Consider the following 14,347-nt stretch of genomic DNA (forward strand, 5'->3'; position numbering starts at 1 on the left):
AAAATGCCATTTGTTTAGACTAATCTACCTTCCTCCAAGAAGCTTTTGGAGAATAACTGTGATCTGACGGCAGCAATATAGAGCACAGAAACTGTGGTTTGCCTAGTCTGAAGAAGTTAATGTTTGTTACCCCATTACCTTGCAATGGCTTTTTAAATGAAATTAAATCAAGATCTTTGTTTCATTTATGATACCCCAGATTTCACTTCTGCTTGGAGTATAAAGGGCTAGAGATAGCACAACATATAGTGGTTTATGGCTCTTCTGTGCCATTTTAGGATTCAGCATATGCTCTCCTCCCCATTCACCTTTATCATAATGTGAGTGTACTGACTGGTAAATCTTTCTTTTTTCTTGCCTTCCCTCCCCAGATGCCAAATGTATAACCTTGAGCTGGCCTCTGCCATATGCTATTTCTATGCAGATTTCAAATATAGTTTGGGGAATTCTTGTTCTTATTAAAATCAGAAGGGAACAATACAGGGATTCTTGTACAGCAAAGGTCTTGAAAATACTTGCTAGACAGTCAGTGCTCACTGGCAATGGGTGCACTACCGGAACTAGCCATTTGGTGTTAGCCCTAAAAGATACAATAAACACACTAAAGAAAGGGACGTTGCTTTACTTCTGGCTCCTGGGTAATACAGCAGTACAACACCTACCCCATATACAAGGGAAGATTATTTTCGATTTTTCTACTGATTTCCTCACCACTTGACTAACCCACTCCTCTCTAAACCCTACAGTACTTCTTCTCAGAAAACATTTATCGGTTCTTATCTAGTTCTGCCCCAGTTGCACTATGCCTGGACAATCTGGCAAGTGGTTTCACGTGAGATTCTAACAGAGAAGGGAAATCACCTTCTCTTCCTTGCTCCACCTGGAGTTCTATCTATCTGCAGTGTTTACCTCGAAATGGATAATATAGATAGTTCAACACAGTTCACCTGTACTAATATGACTGCTGGCATTCATATGGCTAAATATTTCTGAACTGCCTTCTATGGTGAGTAATGCATCCACCCAAATAGGACAAGGGCATACTGTTGTGCATCAGCAGATGCCAGAAGGGCAATTAATCTGCAAATTGGTGTCATGTTGCACCTCCATCCAAAAAAGGAAGCTGTTATTAGGGAGAGCAACAATAAACACTTTCTGTTCAGCAACAGCAAAGGTTGAGAGGAGGATCCAATAAGATGGGACAGCTCACCCTTAAGCAACTGTCTCCACTTCAAAAAGCCAAGCAGTTCAACTTCAGCCATTAATAATCATGGCAGAGTGACCCAAAAAAAAAACCCAAAAAGGTTTAAGCAGGAAGCTTGTGAAAAAGCCTTGTTTGCATCAAGCATATAGTTTTTGGTTATGTTCAAGTAGAGCAGCGAGTGCCCAGCATTGTGCTTTTGGAAACAAAAACCCATATGGCGCAGCACAGCATCACTCCTGGGTGTTAGCATCTCTGCATCAGCCCTATGAAACCAAATCAGCAACTTTCACCTACAGTGACTTAATTAACATGTACGCTACATGTCTCTTCAAATCCTGCACATTGCCATCCTCCACTACCAGGCTCTTCTGATGAAAGTGACTAAAGCTAACAATTATAATTTAGAGATGCCCCTACAGGCTTTGGCTAGGCTCAGACTTCACTGTTCACGGAACACAATGCAAAGAAATCTCTCTGCCGAAGAACTCCAAGACAAGGCAATCAAGGAATAGCAGAAGAAAAGGCACAGAGACAAAAAAATAGTTACTCAAGGTCAAACAGCAGGCCACTGATGGAGCTAGAACAAAACTCACCTCCTCTGTGGAGAACTCATGAGGCCATGTTGGTTCTCCATTACTAAGCTGATCAACTAATAAACTTTATCAATTGTCAAAAGCAGATTAAGTAGTTCATAGTGTTACCTGCTGTTCTGTGGTTGATCATGTGTTTCAGTGGTGGCTCTCCAAGCAAAGCTAACTATGACAGCAAAAATGTTACTTTCCCTTCACCTCCCAAGGAAATGCTTCCTATACTCTTTCGTGCACATTACTGACAAATCAATTTTTTTATTCTTCCATCAATGCTTTCAACAAAGAGTGATTGCTCAAGCGCCCTTCTCCACCTTGCAGTTCCAGTTTTTTAAGGAATGGTCAATCTTGATATGCATAATTATAATTGCAAATGGATCGTTTTATCTTGTACTCTTCCATTTTAATGGAATTATATACCGTCAGATCTCTACAGTAACATTTAAAGCCAAAACCTCCTGTGACATTCATATGTGATTTGGATATTTAAAAATATTTATATGCAACTAGTGATATTACAAAAGGTTAGATTTCAAACTACCTGGCCCACTTATGACACCATAAATCTGACATAGTTTTCACTGATTACTAGTAAAATCTTTCCAAGGCAGTACAATTGGAATTTAATAAATTCCTGCCATATAGTTCATCAGCAAGAGAGTGCTTCTGTTGTGCTTTGTACAGGAAAAGAACAAAGCACGAGTGTGCAAGGTGAATGAAGCTTTTAGTCTTTGCAAACAACTTCAGTGCATAAAATATTAAAAGCAATGCTAAACTAATCTCTGGCAAGAACTGCAGGCAATTCACTGCAACTCGTATTACGAATGTCTTTGGTTTACCATTTAAAAAACATTAGAGTCTACCATTAGGGTTGTGTATCACAGAGCTGTACATTAACCTCTGTAATTTTCCAACATGGTATATTGCAGTAACACAAATTAGGCTATCTGGCAAAAAAAAAAAAAACAACAAAAAAAAACCACACACACAAAAAAAACAACCAACCCTTAAAAAGATGCATTCTTCAAACAGAGCAGACAGCAAAGCTCCTCACTCCTTCCTGCCAAAGACAGCAGGAGAAAGTCCAGGCCTCTTTTCCTCAAAGCAAATGGTAAAGTCCCATTAATTTCCCCTTGAACCGACAGATCTGCAGCATCTGGGAAAAGATTCAATCTAAATACATTGCAGACAAAACAGATGAATGATCTGGGGGAGAGGGGTGGCCTGTTCCCATTTTAACACTTCTGCGTAACAGGAACGGAGCAGGTCATTTCTGTACACTTGAAAATGCTTCGTGGCCTTTCAGCAGGATTTTCCCTTCAGCAGTTTTTTGCCTTCTGTTTCCATTTTCTTTTTGTTCATGGGTCTAATGGCTTTCAGATCTGTTGAGTGTACAAAAAGCTTAAAGCCTACCCTTGCCACCAACAAATGGCAAGCTAAATTTCCACCTACACTCTATATGGAAGTTTTCATAGAAAGAAAGACATCTATTCTAGGTACAGAAAAACAATCATAATAAAATGCTTATCATGTTTGCAAATTATTCTAATTTCCAAGATGAAATTTTTCCACTCATAAATACATCTAGCAACTAAACCAGAAAGATTAATTTAGTTTTGTAATAGTTTTCATTTTTTTTATTTTTTTTCTCAGTATGATGAGAAAGAGACTTTTAAAAAGATGCAAAAAAACAGGGAGTCAAGAAAAAAAAAAGAAGAAAAAGAGGACATAGCCCAGCACTAAGCCAGCAACACTCACCTAAGGCGTGTTGCAGTCATGCTTCTGCTCTGCATCATGCAGAACACGCACTTAAACCTCTCCACTTCCCCTACGAGGCCACTGGGATGCTGCTCCTATATAACTACCTGGCTCCCTTCCCTCATTTTCCACTTCTAACATATCAAACAGAACCTCTGAAACTCCAACCAAACCCATACACTCTGTGAAATATATTGAGTTTAAGGAGAAAAAGGTCAGCTTCAACTGGCTCTAGCTCCCAGTTTGCTTAGGTTAAGCAAGACATTTTGGTCCTCTCTTTGGAGCAGAAAGCAGCCATTATTTCAAGCTGGCATCCTAGGGATTTTTTTTCCAAGCAATATACTGGTCCCAAGTGGTTTTAGAAGCAAGCAACCACGCAGCTACGTGAAGCCCAGGCCCTGGTACTGGAAGACTCAGAGGGTTCCCCGCAACAGCAAGGCATTTAACGTGAAAGGAGAAGGGAGCCTGGAGTCCTGCCAAACGTAATACTGGTTACATGTGCCACAGCAGGATTTCTTCAAGTAGGGGCTATTACACTGGCACACCGCTGACCAAAGTCTTCTGTTTCATGTAAATTCTCCCAAAGACCTCAGGAGATAAAACTGATTAATCCTAATTAAAATTAAAATCAAGGAAAAGACACAGTCTGTTGAATCTACTTGATGAATCAAAAGCCTCCCTCATTTCTATGTTAATTGTCTTTTTACAAATGTGTAGTACTGTCATACACACAGAATAATGTTTTCTTATTTTTCTTCACTTGGAACATCACAGGCCAGACATTAGAAAGCACCCAGAGAGCCCTCCTGCATTACACGGCCCCTGCAGAAGTGCTTAAATGGATGCTGAGTCCTTTCTCAGACTTCTCATGTCTTTAATAAAAAAATCACAGCCTGCAGCAATGCGACAGCCCAGACACTGCAGCTAGGAAAGACCAGCACTGGGCAGCACACAGCACCTCCCGAGCATGCTGAACAGTATAAAATGCCCCTTAATACTGGGCAGGGAATATGCAAAGAGTTAAATTCAACCAACATAATCGCTGCTCTCAGTTCACATGAGTCCGATAACACTTTGATGAAATAACACAGTTTGAATTTCTTATCAAAAGGCTACTTGCACATAACACTGTACCACAGTAAGGACATTTGGGAAAGCAATCAACCTGCAAAAACATTCTTGAAGTGCAGAAATGCAGAAAAGACCCTTTCAAGGACAGTTCAAATTAGGATGTGAGTGATTTAAAGATGAATGAACCAGTACACTGCTAACATCATCTAATTAACAGGTGGGATGCATCTGGCACAGGAGGGTCTCTTTCTTTATATATACACGTATGCAACACACTAAAAAGATCCGGACTCAATTTTTGTCCAGTCAAAATAGTATGCTACCTATAGCTGGAGGTGGAGGCAAAGCTAACCTAAGATAAGTTGTAAAGACACACTGGACAAAATCCAGAATTGGCTGCATTACTTGCTTAGACACCATTTATTGTGGTTACATTTTTTTATACAGTAGTAAAAAATTACAAGGCAACATCCTGTGTTATTTCCCACTGGGGTAAATGATACAGATGTACTATTAAATCTCAAAACCAGCACCAGTCTGCCAGGCTACATTCCATTTGTGTCTTTATAATGTGTCAATAGGCTGACATTTATACCTTCTGATGGTAAAGCTATTTATGTTATAGACATTTAAATGTGCCATAAAACGCATAGCACTACACAACCCTAGAGCTCTTCCAATCTTTACCAAAACAACACACACAAAGCAAAAATCCCACCAGACACCAGCATCCAAACCTAGGGCATATTGGCTCTAGTTTTTCCATGCTAAGTCAATGTTATGAGTGTTTTTCAAAATACCCTTATAAAAGAGGGTTAACACAACCTTTCTCCTGCGCATTCAACCCATAGTTAGTTTTAATTTTAAAACCTAAATAATAGGTTTGTGTTTGGTGTGTAAAATGATGTGTTTGGTGATGGGTTATGCCCAACCCTCAAGCTGAACCGAAGGCCACCAGACAGCCCTATCCTGACACTTGCAACTAAAAACAGGAGTTGCAAGATGTCTACCCCAGGTCTGCAACAAGTGTCAACCACAGCTGAGGAGGCACTTATGAAGGTCCACCACAGCCTGCAGCCCAAGGGCATGCTGAACCATGTAAACATATTGGCAAAGGAATGGTCCTACAGGGATCTCACTGAACTTCATGGAGACCAGCTAGGGATGGTCACTGGGAGTCACAGACTATATGTGAACTAATACATGATCTCAACATTGCCATTGACACCAAGGGTTTGAGGGGCATGGAGTCCAATAATGCTGTGTTAAAATGAGCTTTCTCTGCTTAGCCCTCACCAGTTCCTTTGAAAGGGCCAACCTCGTGAGAAATCAAGACAAAAAACTCACAAATCTGCTATTAAATGTCCTGCTTGTGGGAAACGTCAAGATAAAAATGTGGAAATTAGCATACAGTAATTATCTTAGCCTCATTGATAGTCTTCCTTAATGCCATCCCCCAGATTTTGTTAATGTGAAATGAAGTAAACGGCTCTTAGAAACACAGGGAGGAGAAACAGACTGGGGGACACAGAAATTCATCTTTGGTGCTAGACGGTCACAGTTAAAAAGTCCATCCATGTTCTGATTACAGTGGTAGTGTGAGCCAGAAGCAGTCTGGGGTCACTGGAAGTGGTGACTGGGGATTCGTAAACAGCAAAATACAATGGTTTTGGTCTAAAACCCAGGAAACCCCAAGGCTGCTGTTGAGGCACTTCTTGCACGTATCAAGTTCCTTAATAATGTAAAAGATAAGCAGGTAAAAGCAAAGGAGCTCAAAATTATACAGCTTGGAAGAGGATGCTGAAAGGAAGGCTACATGCTCCAGTTACTATCCCCTAAGCAACTGGCATGTGAGGATAAGGAAAAGTTGCAAACATGCCATGTCAATAGTTTTCTGCAGGGATCACATCTTGAAACTATTATTTGAAATAAGAGTTGAAATAAGAGCCACTAATACTTCAGGGACTTGCTTAAAAAAAGTCCTTAAAAGAAAATTACCATAGAAAACAAGTTTGTGTTGTTTTTTTTCCAAAAACAATGTCAGAGCATAATGCATTAGAAACACAACTGCATCAGAAAAGGCACTAGGACTGCCCATGCTTAAGCTGCAGGCAAGAAAATGCCAGGCTGAGACACTTCATTACAGTGCTTGCAATCAAAGTAAGACAGAAAGTGGCTGCTTCTCCACTCTGACAAGTTTTTAATTGCATCTAGAAATTACCTCCTAATTTAAATTTTATTCTGAGATTGTGTCTAATAGAGGCTGCTCAAGATGAGTTTGTCACACTTTCAAATAATTATTATTAATGTGGCACTAACATCCTTCACTGGAGTTTATGCTACCTAAAGTGTCTTTCAAAAAATGTCCTTATCATTAAACTTAGCATTCAATGTGACTGAAATGCATAATTATCTTGACCTTTTAATTCCAAGTGTCTCACCAGTCACAGTTCCTCCTTCATAAGGAAGCCCATATTTTTTTCTATTTCAGTGATATTAGTAAACACCTTTACAACTGCAGAGGAATACCTTCCCATTTTAGAGCATGATTAACACACATGCACAACCTTAGATTATATTCATATACAATGCAGGACTCAAAGTTATTAACAGGCTGCACTGTCTCAAGGCAACACAATCTGATCTACAAGTCCCAGGATGAACACATTTTCTTAAGCATCTTCCATGACTTTTAAATGAGCTTCTACAAGCTCATTTTGTGAACTCTGCAACCTGTCAAGGAAAATACCACACACAGTCCTGATGCACTGAAGGATCATCAACATTGGTGGCACTGGCAAAGCATGGGCTTTGGAAATCCTGTGCTGACAGGATATGAAGTCACCAGGGAAGCAGGGAGTCTTTATACAGACACACTCACAAATTCAACTATCCAATGATCTGCTATCCAAATTCAGTGAGAATCCCTCTAGAGAAAGATGAAAATGTAAAAAAAGGGGGTTAAAAATCCTCCTGCTCCCTCTAACACATGTAATAAAACTTTCCCAAAAGAAGAGGCTCCAAGGAAGATGCACAGTAATGCCCTGCCTGAATTTTCTCTTGTTTTCTGAAGGGGCAAAGCAACCCACAAGTTTTAAACGTGTGTAAATGCAGCTAATTCAGACACTAAAGAATTTCTGTAAATAATTCTGGAAAAAAAAAAAAAAAAGAAAGAAAAAATGAAATGTAGCATGAAAAAATACATGAGAGGAAAAATCTTACCAGTGTCTCCCCATACAGTTAGTATGCAATACTAGTGTTCAGTATCTTTTTCCTAATAAGTGAAATACATATAAAGACAGGCATATAAAGACATCTCTGGCTACAGCTCTTTTGGAACTGACTTCAACCATCTTTGGTTTATTACCCCAGATAGCATGATGTCATCAGAAGACTTTGAACGTTTTTTAAGACTTTTTCCAGTTATTCTTAAATTATTAGGTGTGAATATGTGCATGTGTGTGGTATTTCTTTATTTCTGCAACCAAGTGATAAACTGCAGTGCCACAAGATAAATTGCATTCAGTTTACACATTTGACCTCCTCACTTGAACTCTGTCTGCTAATCCATTTCAGCTGGGGCTATTTCTAATATGCCATACTTCCAAACAGCTTTCAAACAGCTGTAGGGGCTTTTCTTGTGTGTGTTTTAACATGGATTTCACATTAAAAATATTTTCTTCTTTGCACCAGAAAGCGGAACAGATTACAAACAGAAAGACCATGGCTCCTAGCAGCTCCAGCACTGAGAGTCTGACAATGTCCCAAGCCAAAAGTGAGCGAGAACTGCTTTAGGCATGCAGCAAACTTTTCTGATGTGCGGCACTTGCACCTTTAATGGTGTTCCAAACAACATCTGTCACACACCTGCAATCCCATTAAAATCTTCAGGAGCTTTCCTCCTCCATCACTCTGCAAGAGTTTTAATGAAAGTTTAGACACTCAAGCCTGGCCTTCATGTGCATCACCCCATCTCATGCAGGTGAAGCATCACCCCACCAAAGAGGTCTCCTCATAGGCACACAATTAAAACAGGTGCTGTGCCACTACCTTCTCCAATCCAGTCGATTTGTATAATCCTCCCTTTTCAGTAAAAATTCTGGAAATAATAACAAATGCCTCAACTTGTGTATTGTGGTATAAAAAGGGTAACCGAGAATCAAATCAATTCTGGTTTTTCCTTTCAGGACAGATATATGTGTTTTAATTGCTGTTGATGTTAGCTTCCCAGAGGCAGCACATAACCAGCTCTCACTAACACACGTTTTCTCTGTGTGTTTGAGAGGGTCACTGCTTTTCAACAGCTTTTTATTTTTTCTTTACTTTTTACATTTTCTTGCTTAGTTTCACCCTAATTTTTTTTTAAAGGCAAAGTTTTGTTTTCAGTTAGCCAGCATAAGCAAATCATCTCTCAACTACTCACCACAGTTTTTCACAGAAAAGACAAGAATAAGTGTTTTAATAACTTAACTTGCTTAAATATCCATGACAAAAGAGTTCTGTTGCAAAGCTGCCGCTTGCATTTGACACACCTGACCAAACAGCAAAACCATTGTTTTCTCAGCTTCTTCGTGAATCTCAGGCAAGATGGATGCTCCTGGTAGCACTCCTTTTGCATTCAGTTGACAGGTGCATTTCCTGAGTATTGCAAAGCATCCAACTGCCCAGTTTAACCATGTGCTAACTGCACACATGCTTTAAAATATTAGGATTCACTGGTGCATGCCTCCACAACCATACTTAATACAGGGCTTAAACCTTAGCATTACTGCTGCAGAAGGAAAATAAGCCAGCCCCCTTTTACCTTCAAATAATTGAAGAGTCTCAGCAGCATTCAAAAAACTAATGTGGATGAAAATTAAGGATGTGGTGAAGAGCTCTGCCAGACTGGGATCTTGCTGTATTTTTCCAAAAGAAGTTTGATGGCATCAGATATATAAACATGACTGGCTTAAGCAATTAGACCTGCATGTGCTATAAACTCCACAATCAAATATTCATTCCATTTTGCAATGTCACCAGTAGCCTGTCACAAGCAAAGACAAGTTAAAAATGCAGAAAAGCATTCCAGGTAAGCTTTTTTTTTTTTTTTTTTAAATGAGTACATATTTCAGTTACAGAGATACTCTGAATGAGATGGCTAGGGAAAACTTATTGCAGGAACTGGCAGATCTCTTGTGTAGTGGTCCCTTGATAACAAGTGCATCAGCCCCCAGGATGACAATTCTGTACCCCCTCTAAGCCCATGTTATAGATACTTCCAGTTTCTAGAAAACTGTACTTATTTGGAGCTAATAGTTAGAATTTTACTATCTTCCAGGCGTATTGATTTTGGCTGATATTTTTTCCGTGAGTCAAAAAAATTATTAGTCACTTCTGAATTAAAAACAAACAAAAGCATTAAGAAAAAGCGCACTTTTCTCAGACGCTCCTTTAAAGAAGTTTAGCACAAGGAAGTCTCAATGAATACCACAGTTTTAGTCACAGTTGGCTTGGTTTTTGATATAAGAGAGGAATCATCAACTCTTAAAATCATGAGATTCTACTAATGGTTTGATCTGATACAAAGAAGACAGGCCTCTAGTAATTAGAACAAAAAAAATTGTTTTAAATTCCCCTTCTTTTTGCATGAATTGTTACAGAGGTCATTTGGCCAAAAAGCATCAGCTGCTGAACATTACAGAGAAATCTGTCTATCCCTGTTCCTGCTGGTGCTTCTTCATTGATATGGAGAAGTATATACAGAGAAATAGAGATCAAAACATTCTAACAGAGTAAGAATAATGGTTGAAAAGACATCAACCATATGACAAAGGATGGCTATAATTGTTTAAACAGTATGAAAACAAAAACAAAAGCAGAAATAAAACCAAAACCAATGCTAGCCATTTATCAGACTATTGAGAGGCAGTGTGTTTTCATCCAGTATAAGATTAACCAGCAAAAACCCCAAACAGAAGAATGTAGCAATGTTTGTAGACTTAGGACTGGGAAATACCCTTGTCTTGACTAACTGGAATAGCTGGAGAGACACTAATGACCTAAAAAAAATAAGAATGGGCAAACCCATCACAATTTCCAGATGCCAAACACTGCTCCATGCCAGACATCTGGGGGAAACTGTGACAACTGAAGCAAGAACCACCCTGAAAGCCAATCTGTATGCATACCTGACCAGCATCACAAGTCATGTTCAACATCCTCAAATTCTAATTTATTAAATATTTGCCAGGTGGAATCTCCTAGAACTTATCGAAGATTTTCACACCTATTCCCACACCTGGAACAAGTGACTCAAGTAAGCATCACATTAGGGCAATAAAAATTGTAGCAACTGGTCTGAACTATGATACCAGCAGTATGCGATGGCTGATGCATATTTCTCATGTTCGTTTTGAAACACTGTAAGAGGTCCTGCTGCCCTCGGTGCTAAGCAAATCCTAAGCCATGGGTAGACCCAGGTGAGAAATGTGAGAAGCTGCTTGCAGAAGCCCTTTGCTCAGTGCCAGCAACACAAGGACTTCTTTCTAACTCCTATCTTCACAACCTCTAGATTATATCTCTATTATTCACATAGCACAAGCAGAGAGAGCATGGCAAGAAATTTGGGCTTGCAGTGATAAACAAAATGTGTACAAACAGAGTTGCCAGGAAGGTGCATTTTTGCTAAGCAGTGTCTGAGAAATAAATTATAAAGAACTGTAACTACTGCCTATTAAGAGGCAGATTTATATGATAGCTAAAGCTTTCATAGTTTATGAACCAACATCTAATAAAATGGCACAGCTGTGATTTAGTAAGGTGTTTAAATTCATCATTGCATATATTCTGTATTTCAGACTGGTCTTCACTACCAAGTCATATATTGTCTTTGCCTGATATATGCATCCTTTTTTGCATATGTAATGAGCTTATCAGTTTCCAGTCGAAAAGAAAATTTTAGAGCTATCTTCTTCTAAGGTTTGCACTTAAATATGCCAGATGACTTGTTCACTGTACTAATATACACAATGAATTCAACAAGGTGAAAAACGTTAAAGGCTGATATTCGGTGCAGCAGAGTAGGAAGATGAAGAGCACAAAGAAATTTGGGACTGTCTCACCCAGCAAGGCTTACTGGGGCTAGAGAAGCACCCCATCACTCCAAAAAAAAATAAAACTCCTTACATATTTTTATCATTTGCTAGAACCATATAGGTGATTGCACATGAGACCTTGATCAGGCAGGCAGCATCCTCACTGCTGCGAACACACATCTGGGCTCCTGCAGCCCAGAAACCCCCCAGAAACAAGGCTGAGGTTCCCAAACCAATCCTAAAGCCAACTGTCTTCAGACACCTGGATAAAGCAGTCTCATCTTCTGGTATGCCAAGGCTCCCAAACCAGCTTTCAACATCTGCAGGTGGCCATTGGGAGACTTACAGTGTCTGAGATTCAGGAAGCTGCATTTTAAAGCCTAACTTTGGGCAGCATTCCCCTGAATCCTGGCCCAGATTCTCCCATTTCCAGGCTGGAAGGGACTGATGGCTCACCTGCTCTGGGTTTCTGTGTAATACCATCCATAGTATTTCAGCTGTCTGCATACTGAGTGCAGTCTTGTTGGTCAGTCTGTGCCCTGCTCCAGAAAGTGGAAAACTAGAGGTAAATCCTGTTGCAAACAAAACTCTTAAGGTTCAGGCAAGAACTACATCTAACTCTGATTACCTTTCTCAGTCTCATCATACACGTTTTACTGTAGCTACAAAAGGAAAGGAATCTGCACGATTTGCTGCTGTAGTCAAAATCGGATATTAAGACAGTCAGTTGAACTGCAAGATTTCTTTATTAATGGAATCTGTCCCCCTATTTTTCATGAATATTTAAATGAAGAAAAACAGGAAAACACTGCAAAAACTGTCCAGTTGTGACATTTCAAAAACAAAGCCCAAACCAAATTTCCATTGGATTTAATTCCTGGTGAAATCCAAGTAAACATTTGGACAGCATCTATCACTTTCAGAGAACTGTGCAAAGCTAACGTATGATTTGTGGTTCTGCTCAGCACATCTGCAATCCCCTGCTTCCCAAGCATTCAAATGCTTCAGCCTGACTTGAATCCTGCACCCAAGGTTTGCTGAGACCCACCCATCACCTGAGCAGTGAAAAAACACAAGCTTTTCAGAACAATGACAGCATGACAGCTCTGGACACTGTGCAGTAAGATCCCATTTTGGGTCATCTCTGTGTTTCACAGAAGTTTCCAAGTCAGAGTCAATTCACAGCCGAGATTTAAATAGCACGGCTCATAAAATACTATTCAACCCAGCTAACCAGGAAAAAAAGGAGAAAAGGGAAGGAAGGAAAAGAGGGAAGGAAGGGAAGGAAGGAAAAGAGGGAAGGAAGGGAAGGGCACATAAATTAAAAAGCTTTACAGATAAGATCTCCTGGACAATTTTTGCAGCTCCTCCTTTTTCCCCAAAATAACAGAAGACTCACTATGCTTATCCTCAAAGATGCTTACAAGTCAGCTCTCTTTTAGTTATAGCACTTTGCAGAGTAAATAATCTTAATTGTCTTGCACGTTGCTGACTACATCAACAGGAAAACAGCAAGGGATACATCACAGAAAGCAGCTGGTATATCTTTCATCATAAGGGATGAATGAAACTCAGTGGCTACATTACAAGGAAAGAGGATCTAGTATCACTGTAACACAGGAAACAGTTTCTGATGCTTGGGCAATTATTTTCCTTTCCTATCTAGGTAGCACATAAATCTGTGTCCAACTGGGTATCCAATCCAGTTGCTTAAGATGGGAAATTGGATCACAAAATCAACCACTATTGACCCTAGAGAAGTCATATGTATTTACATTAACTTTGCCCTGCCAAAGGACACACCTGCCTTTCTGAAAGCTGCAGCGCTGCTGGTGTTTCCTGTGGGACTTGAATTAGGGACTGGAGGGGATGGCAGGTGAAGCACAGGCCTGTGTTTCTAGAAAAAGAGTGAAAGAAAAAATAATCAAACCATGAGAGAAACCTTTTGATAGCCTTGTACTGCAATCAGAATCAAACAGCTCTGAGGCTGTCACTGGAATATTAAGCAATAGACTTTGACAGTGGGGAAAGTCTGAATGTGCTGCAAGGCCTCCAAGTGTCCGATGGCAATCAAGAAGTCTGGCATTTTTGACAGCAGGCAGGAAACCTTCTGAGCAATGCCCTGTGCTCACCATAACTTTCTGCAAACATCAACCCTCAGAGTGGAGTACAGGCACAAACTTCTTTCCAGGAACTCCAAATGTCAAACAAGCAATTGTGAGCGTGAGAGGTAATGGTGCTGGGTGTGCTCAGTGCTCCTCCTGCAGCTTTCTTCCTTTTGGCCAATGCAGCGGTTTCCCCTTCTTTTGGGGAATGGGAGATGAAGGCAGCCGACTTGGCTGAAAGATCAAAAAGGAAAACAAAATTCTCAGAATTGATCTGCAGTTATCACACAGCAACACTCCTTTTTCTCCCATTTCCTCTCCTGACCTGAACCACATCTTGTGCATTCTCATCTACCACGGTTTCTCATTTTGAAGTCAAGAGCAGAGGTTCTCACTCATTGCCATGAAAGCAAAGTCTAAGATGGGAGTCTATAGCTGTCGGTCAGTACTTTTCCTGTTATAAAAACTAAAAAAAACACTGAATACGTGTATACACAAGCAATGGGAAGAAAAATGCCATTTTTACTTCTCATGAAATGGAAAATA

General features: G+C 39.9%; 1 protein-coding gene across 20 annotated transcripts in view; it reads right to left on the reverse strand.

Moving 5' to 3' along the window:
- The window catches only part of ADGRL3 (adhesion G protein-coupled receptor L3), a 516,853-nt gene that overhangs the window by 430,621 nt on the left and 71,885 nt on the right, over positions 1 to 14,347 (reverse strand). The window contains exon 2 of one of the 20 annotated variants that reach the window (XM_062611532.1): positions 13,500 to 13,593. The exons of the other annotated variants lie outside the window; for them this stretch is intronic. The gene's annotated coding sequence lies outside the window, so the exon portion shown is untranslated. The remainder of the gene's footprint in view (positions 1 to 13,499; positions 13,594 to 14,347) is intronic. 20 annotated transcript variants of the gene reach the window in all.

The sequence above is a fragment of the Pezoporus occidentalis genome, unplaced genomic scaffold, assembly GCF_034315485.1.
Source record: "Pezoporus occidentalis ecotype Australia unplaced genomic scaffold, CSIRO_AGI_Poc_V1 ctg154, whole genome shotgun sequence".
In the NCBI taxonomy this organism is placed as follows: Eukaryota; Metazoa; Chordata; class Aves; order Psittaciformes; family Psittacidae; genus Pezoporus; species Pezoporus occidentalis.